The 7,690-nt window shown below is 39.8% G+C and overlaps 1 pseudogene; it reads right to left on the bottom strand.

The window, feature by feature from the left end:
• Nucleotides 1–6,112: 6,112 nt before the first annotated feature.
• On the bottom strand, nucleotides 6,113–7,051 carry LOC122916071 (annotated as a pseudogene).
• Between the last annotated feature and the right edge of the window lie 639 nt (nucleotides 7,052–7,690).

Genomic DNA, 7,690 nt, shown 5'->3' with positions numbered 1-7,690 from the left:
GCCTCTCAGAAAACCTGCCACCTCCTGTTCTACCAGGCCAAGAGTCAATTACCTAACCACTCATCTTTGGACATAGGGGAAATCCTCCCACATCTTCAAACCCTTAAAAGGCTCAGCCTGACAGAAACTTGGGGCCAACATCTCACCTGATGTCTGGTCCCTCTCCTCCCCCTGGGAAAGTGGCTCTATTATGGCTCTCTCCCTTATGGCTCTATTCTTTGTACAATTCTTTGTCACCCACATTACCAGGCCACCTTAACATTTTGGTGGCCCTTTACATGAGGACTGGACACTGCTTACCATCTAAACCAGATCTCTTTGTCAATTAATATTGGGTGAGTCAAAATTTTCATTTTTAAGAGGGCTCTGTGAGATTTTGAGCATTAGGAATTATCACTAGGTGTTGGCTGATTCCCCATGGAAGATTCTTGATTCCCCAAGCCCCAATACTGGGCTCAGTCAACAATCGATGTATCAACCATTGGAGGGACGCCTCTTCTGGTTCTTTCCACAGTCTTGGGACCATCAATCCCTTTCCCTCACAGGAACCCTTGAGTTTGAGTGATACCCTTTTCTCTTGTGCTTGGTACTAGTCAGTGTTTCATCTTCTTCTTGGGATGCTGGGTCAGGATGTCTCCCTTCATGATTTTTCTCTTTGTTCCAGCCTTCAAAACCTTCTTTCTCCTATTCCTAAATTTCCAGATGGGGAATACCTTGTCTAGTCTTCCTAAGGACTCCTCTCTGGGGTTATTTCCCTAAAAATATCAAAAAACTCCAACTGGAACAAGATACTTGGCTCAAATATCTATTTTCTACTGTAATACAGCATGACCCCAATATAAATTAGATGACTAGGAAATCTGGCTATGGAATGGCTCTCTTAGTCAAAATACTCTTCTCCAACTGAGTTTATATTTTCATTGCCTTAGTAAATGATGTGAGGTTCCTATGTCAAAGCTTTCTTTGAAATTGATCATCATCCTGACCTTTAAGTTGCTTGCCATATGCTCTTTCTATTACCCCAAAAAGACACCTCTCTCTCTCCCATTCTTCTGACTCAGACTTCAGCCCTGCTGAACAACTTCTGCCTTTCCACTTGCCTATAGTCAATCCTCCCTTGGCAATTCTGTATTCTCCCACATCTTCTCTTTCCATTAAGACATGTCAGATCCCCCATTACCCTCCAACCCTTGCCTCAACATCCTGATATTTCTCCCATCCATGCTTCTTATGGCCACTTTTACCAATTCCCCAATGTTCCTGCCACCCAATTACATCTTTATGAGGTGCCTGGATCAGAGACATTGTTCAAGTCCATATTCCCTTCTTCATGACAGATCTTTATCATATAGAATCTAAACTTGGCTCTTTCCCTCAACCAATCCCTCTAGGTTCACTAAGCAATTTGAGTATCTCATCCTTTCTTATGATTTATCCTGGAGAGACCTCTATGTTATGCTCTCCACCTGTATCAGCCCAGAGGAAAAGACCAGAATTTTGTCCAAGGCTACTGAATATGCTGATGATATGAACTGCAGACAACTTGCATAATAGGCTTCCAGCAAATCAATGGCTCCCTTAGCTGAGCCCACTTGGAATTATCAGCTCTCCTCAAGAACAAGGTCAAAGATGACCACATGGTTGTTCACATTATGGAAGGTATAAAAGGAGATGCTTCTAAACAGGTTAGTTATAAAAGTTTAAAGAAGATCGTCCAGAGATGAGATGAAAACCCTGCCCTTATTCTCACTTACCTGACTGAGGCTGTATAAAAATTCGCCATTCTTGATCCTAACTCTTACAAAGGAAAATCTATCCTGGCTATGCATTTCATCTGCCAGTAAGCTCCAGACATTAGAAAAAAAATGAAACAAAACACAACTTCAGAAGCTGTATAAAGGCCCTCAAACTCCTTAATCTGGACTACTAGACGCAGTCTTCAAGGGTTTTCACAGAAGAGAGGAGGATATCAAAGGAAAAAGAGACAAAAGTACCAAAAAATGATCTCATTCTTTTTTTTTCCAATTTATTTATTTTCAGAAAAAAAGTATTCATTATTTTTTCACCACACCCAGTGCTCCATTCAAGCTGTGCCCTCTATAATACCCACCACCTGGTACCCCAACCTCCCACCCCCCCGCCACTTCAAACCCCTCAGATTGTTTTTCAGAGTCCATAGTCTCTCATGGTTCACCTCCCCTTCCAATTTACCCAAAAGCACATACCCTCCCCAATGTCCATAACCCTACCCCCCTTCTCCCAACCCCCCTCCCCCCAGAAACCCACAGTTTGTTTCGTGAGATTAAGAGTCACTTATGGTTTGTCTCCCTCCCTATCCCATCTTGTTTCATGGATTCTTCTCCTACCCACTTAAGCCCCCATGTTGCATCACCACTTCCTCATATCAGAGAGATCATATGATAGTTGTCTTTCTCCGCTTGACTTATTTTGCTAAGCATGATACGCTCTAGTTCCATCCATGTTGTCGCAAATGGCAAGATTTCGTTTCTTTTGATGGCTGCATAGTATTCCATTGTGTATATATACCACAATGAGATATCACCTCACACCAGTCAGAATGGCTAAAATCAACAAGTCAGGAAATGACAGATGCTGGCGAGGATGCGGAGAAAGGGGAACCCTCCTACACTGTTGGTGGGAATGCAAGCTGGTGCAACCACTCTGGAAAACAGCATGGAGGTTCCTCAAAATGTTGAAAATAGAACTGCCCGATGACCCAGCATTGCACTACTGGGAATTTACCCTAAAGATACAAATGTAGTGATCCAAAGGGGCACGTGCACCCGAATGTTTATAGCAGAAATGTCCACAATAGCCAAACTATGGAAAGAACCTAGATGTCCATCAACAGATGAATGATCTCATTCTTATTTGATCCTTACTATTGTCCATAATGGAGCTATTCAGGAAAAATCTTACCCTACTAGCTCAACCTGAACATTCCACAAGCCCCCTCTGAGAGCTTGTTACACCTACAGTAAACCGGATCACTGGTCTAAACAATATCCCAATAAAAACCATCACTTGAAACCACTTTCCCCTCCTGTAAGCAAGTTGGCCACTGAAAGAGTGACCAAAGTTGGGGGAGAACTACCCAAAACCCGTCTTTGGGGCCCAAACAAGGGGCATCACCCATATCCCTGGTGGCAGATCTCTTGGGACTTCTCTAAGACTGGTACTTATACATCTCAGGATTGGCAAAGGCTCCCATACATGTCATTTCCATCTCCATGGCTGAAACCAGGGTAAGTCTCCATTAACACTGGAACAATCTACAGCACTTTCCCAGATGTTTCCAGGCATTCTTTTTCCCCCTCCACATGTGTCAGGATTTACAGTGTTCTTTCTCAACCTCCAGTTACCCCGCTTTTATCATGTGCCCTGGGAGATCAAATCTTTAGCCTTTCCTTTCTTGTTTGGCCATGCTGTCTTGTCCCCTTCCTGGGATGACTAGGGATGTCCCCATCAAGACTAGGTACTCACCATCATCTTCAGCCTGTCCATCTCCAATCCAAATTCTTCGGACTCCTTACTGAACCAACAAACCTTGTTTCCACTTCACTCTCTCCAGGTATGACTTTGGTTCCCACACCCATGTGAGATATCTCAGAATCAGTTAAGATTGCTCAACTTACCCCCATTACTATATGCCTTAAGGGTTCAACTTATTTCCTTTCAAAACTGTAATATCCTCTTAAAGCTGAGTCCTTGTGAGGTTTATAACCTCTTGTTTCCAAATCTTTTGCATTAAAATTAAAACCTGCTAATTCTCCTTACAATACTCCACTCCTTCCATTCAAAAAGCTAGATTTTTTTAGACTAGTTTAGGATCTCATAATTATCAATGAGGCATTTGTCCCCACCCACCTCATTATTTCCAGTTCATACACCCTTCTTCACCATTCAGCCCTACACCATGTACTTCACTGTCTTAAATCTTAAAGATGGATTTTCACTATTCCCATCTTCCCAGAATCCCAAGACTTTTCCACCTGAAAAGTGGCTGACCCTGACACCTGATGCTCTCAACAGTTAACTTGGAGTGTTTGACCATAAGGTTTTAGAGATATCCCCCATTTCTTTGGACAAGCTTTGACCTAAGATCTCTCTAATCTCTCTCTTTCCCAAATAGTACCCTTTTCTAATACATAGATGCCTCTGTAGTCTCTCTTTTCCCACTTCTATTTCTGGCTTCATCACACTCCTAACCTTCCTAAACAACAAAGGTTATAGATTGTCCTTTTTCAAATCTCAGCTTAATCAGCAATCTTTCACATGCCTGGGAAGCCCTGGCTTTCAGAACAAAGCAGTCTGCTACCAGAATGTCATGCTCCTGTCTCCTTTGCAACTAGGTAGGGAGAGCTCTATGACTCTATTCAGCAGGAAGTATTTACAGAATAATGACTTTCTCCCATTTTCCCAATCAAGAATAATTTCAAATAGAGAGGAGGGAATAAAATGAGTCTATTCAAAGTCCCTTCCCTGACCAAGCATGCAGACAAAACTCACAGTTGTAAGTAATTGATCCTAACTTTTTTTGTTTGTTTGTTTTTCTAGGTCATAGGACCTCACATTCTCAGAAAATAGACCACAAGACATATTCTCTAGCTGGACCACATCCCACATCCTGGACAAGCCCCAGACAGAGCCCTTAGAAAAACTTGCCTCCTCCTGCTCTACCTGGCTAAAAAGTCAAACCCCTCCCCACTCCTACCCCCCATGAACAGAACAGAAACCCTCTCAAATCCTTCAGAAACCTTTAAAAAGCCCAGCCTGACAGAAACTCCTGACTGACATCCCTCTTGGATGATATAATATAATATCTATCTATCTATCTATCTATCTATCTATATGCATATATATAATATGATATAATATATCATAAATATATAAATCATATATAAATATATAAATCATATAATAATATGATATAATAATATATCATATGATATAATATATATATAGCCAGGAGTTTCTGTCAGGCAGGGCTTTTTTGATTTGAGAGGGTTTCTGTTGTGTTCATGGGGGGTAGGACTGGGGAGGGGTTTGGCTTTTAGCCAGGTAGAGCAGGAGGAGGCAAGTTTTTCTAAGGGCTCTGTCTGGGGCTTGTCCAGGATATGGGATGTGGTATATATATGTATATATATGTGTGTGTATATATATATGCATATATACACACACACACACATACACCCCCCACATATATCCATATGTGATACATATGTCACATATATCACATATGATATTCATTCTCCTCTCCTGGAGAGTGAATGACTTCTGTTCTGCTTGTGGTTTTACTCTTTGAAGAATTCTTTGTCACCCACATCACAGGCCACCCTAGCAGTGCATTAATGCAAGTTTTTGAAGATTTTAGCCATGTTTCTATCTGAATGACAGAAGTCAGATTTTATTCAACTAGTAAATGTCTATTGATTTCCAGGAACATAAGAGACTCTATGTGAATAAAGGCATGATAACTACCCATAGTTTAATTTCAGTAGTTAGAGAATATAAACATTCATAAAATATGACTAAGAATACAGAAACCAAAATACAATTAAATTATTTTCATAAAATTTTCCTAAATAAAGCTGCTACATTACCATTAGAAAATATTTAATTTATATGAATGTTTGACATTAAATCCTCAAGGATATGGTGACTGCTCCTTGCAATTTCTGTTTAAAAATTGATCAATAATATAGATGCAAAAGACACATAAACATGTGTAACATAAAAATATTTATTCAGTACTCTTAAAGGGGGCATTTCCTCCGTTTGGGATTATTTACGGTGTTACTTGAAGAGAAGGAGAAAAGTTTTGGAAAAAGTTTTCTGGAAAAAGTTTTACAGTGAATCCAGACTAGAGAATTGGCCAATTATGATACTTGTAGTCTTTGCTTATTGTTCCTATGTGGTTTTTGCAAAGATATGATTTTACCTATTGATAATTCAGGATTACTAAAATCACAGTGAAAATTTCTCCAGAATCAAAAGCATATTTTATGGGATAAATGTGTGCCAGTGGCTACAACACAAATGATGTGTGTATCTGGCCCCCTCTAGTATTTCCTGTACAAATCCAGCAATCTCATTGTTCAAGAGGAGGATCATCTTCCCAGCATTTTCTTAGAGCTGTGGCCACATCTTTATTCCTCAAAATGTATATGAGTGGGCTGAGCATTGAGGTGAGGATGGTATAGAAGGTGGATACAAACTTGTCTTTCTCTGGTGTGTGGTAAGAATGGGGAAGCACATTTGTGTAGATGGCTGCACAATAGGAAATTCTCACCACCAAAATATGGGAGGAAGAGTTAGCAAAGGCTTTATGCTGGCCTTCAGCAGAGTTCATCCAATGGATGGTAAGCAAGATGCATTTATAGGAAATAGAGATGATGGATATAGGGATGAGCAGCATTAGCACACAGCAGGCATACATCAGAGTCTCATAGAGTGATGTATCAAGACATGACATTTTTAGTACTGCTGGAATCTCACAGAAAAGGTGATTAATTCCTCAGGAAATTAATCAGTAGGGGAAACTCATGGTGAAGGGGGTCAGCATGAATCCATCTAAGGAGCTACCAACCCAGGAGCCCACCACCATGAACAAACAAATCCTGCAGTTCATGAGCAGAGGATATCCCAGGGGTTTGCACACAGCCAGGTACCAGCCAAAAGCCATGAGGCCGAGCAAGAAAAATTCACCTCCAATTAGGGTTAGGTAGAGGAAGATCTGAAGTATGCATCCTAAAAAGGAGATGATCTTTTTCTTGGATAGAAGATCTTGCAGCATTTGGGAAGAGTTATGCAAATGTAAACTGTGTCCATGAAAGCTGGCTGAGTAAAAAGTACATGGGTGTATGGAGGTGAGAGTCCACATGGATGAGCAGAATCATGATCACATTGGCTGTTACAGCCACCAAAAAAAAAATGGAGAAGACCACTGCAAAGATAAGCCTGGGAATGCAGGATGTGTGATGAGGCCCAAGAGGATAAAGTTGGTGGTGTTTTGGAGAATGGCCTTCATGTTCATGCCACATGGTAGCTCCTGGGGCTCCAAAGGCAAAATGTTGCTAGGCTAATTAATAATTGATACTTGGGCAGGGCCAACTATGGATAATATGTCAGAAGCAGCATGGGATAAAGGAAAGAATATAGAATTCAGAATAATTTTGAATTGTAGTTTCAATATTGGTATAATTATGGTCTATGTGATATTAGACAGATAAACTATAACACTTTCATTATCTGTGAAAGGTAATCATAGGTCTATATCTGGGCATGAAATATAAATATAATAGTTTATACAAAACCACTTTCAAAATTTGCTTTATTTTATTCTGAACTGTATTCTTTAAATTCTTTATAAGCTTATTAATTTAGATTAAATATTTCCTGAGATTGGTAACTGCATCTTCCCCTCCATATTGCTTTGCAAAAAAAAAATTCAAGGGTTGATTGAATTTAAGTTTTTCTCTGTAGTGAAGATTATTACATTATTAGGATCATACATTGACATACACTTGTGATTTCATAAATTGATAGAAAATAAAGATGGACCCAATAAATCTAGATGAATTTAGTATTGGGTGCTGCTGTTTATTATTTTTAATGATAAATCATTATTATTATTATTATTATTATTATTACTTTTGAGGGAGATAGG

Source organism: Neovison vison, chromosome 1 (genome assembly GCF_020171115.1).
Source record: "Neovison vison isolate M4711 chromosome 1, ASM_NN_V1, whole genome shotgun sequence".
NCBI lineage: Eukaryota > Metazoa > Chordata > Mammalia > Carnivora > Mustelidae > Neogale > Neogale vison.
The sequence above is the reverse complement of the archived record's forward strand: the minus strand, read 5'-3'. Positions and strand labels throughout refer to the sequence as shown.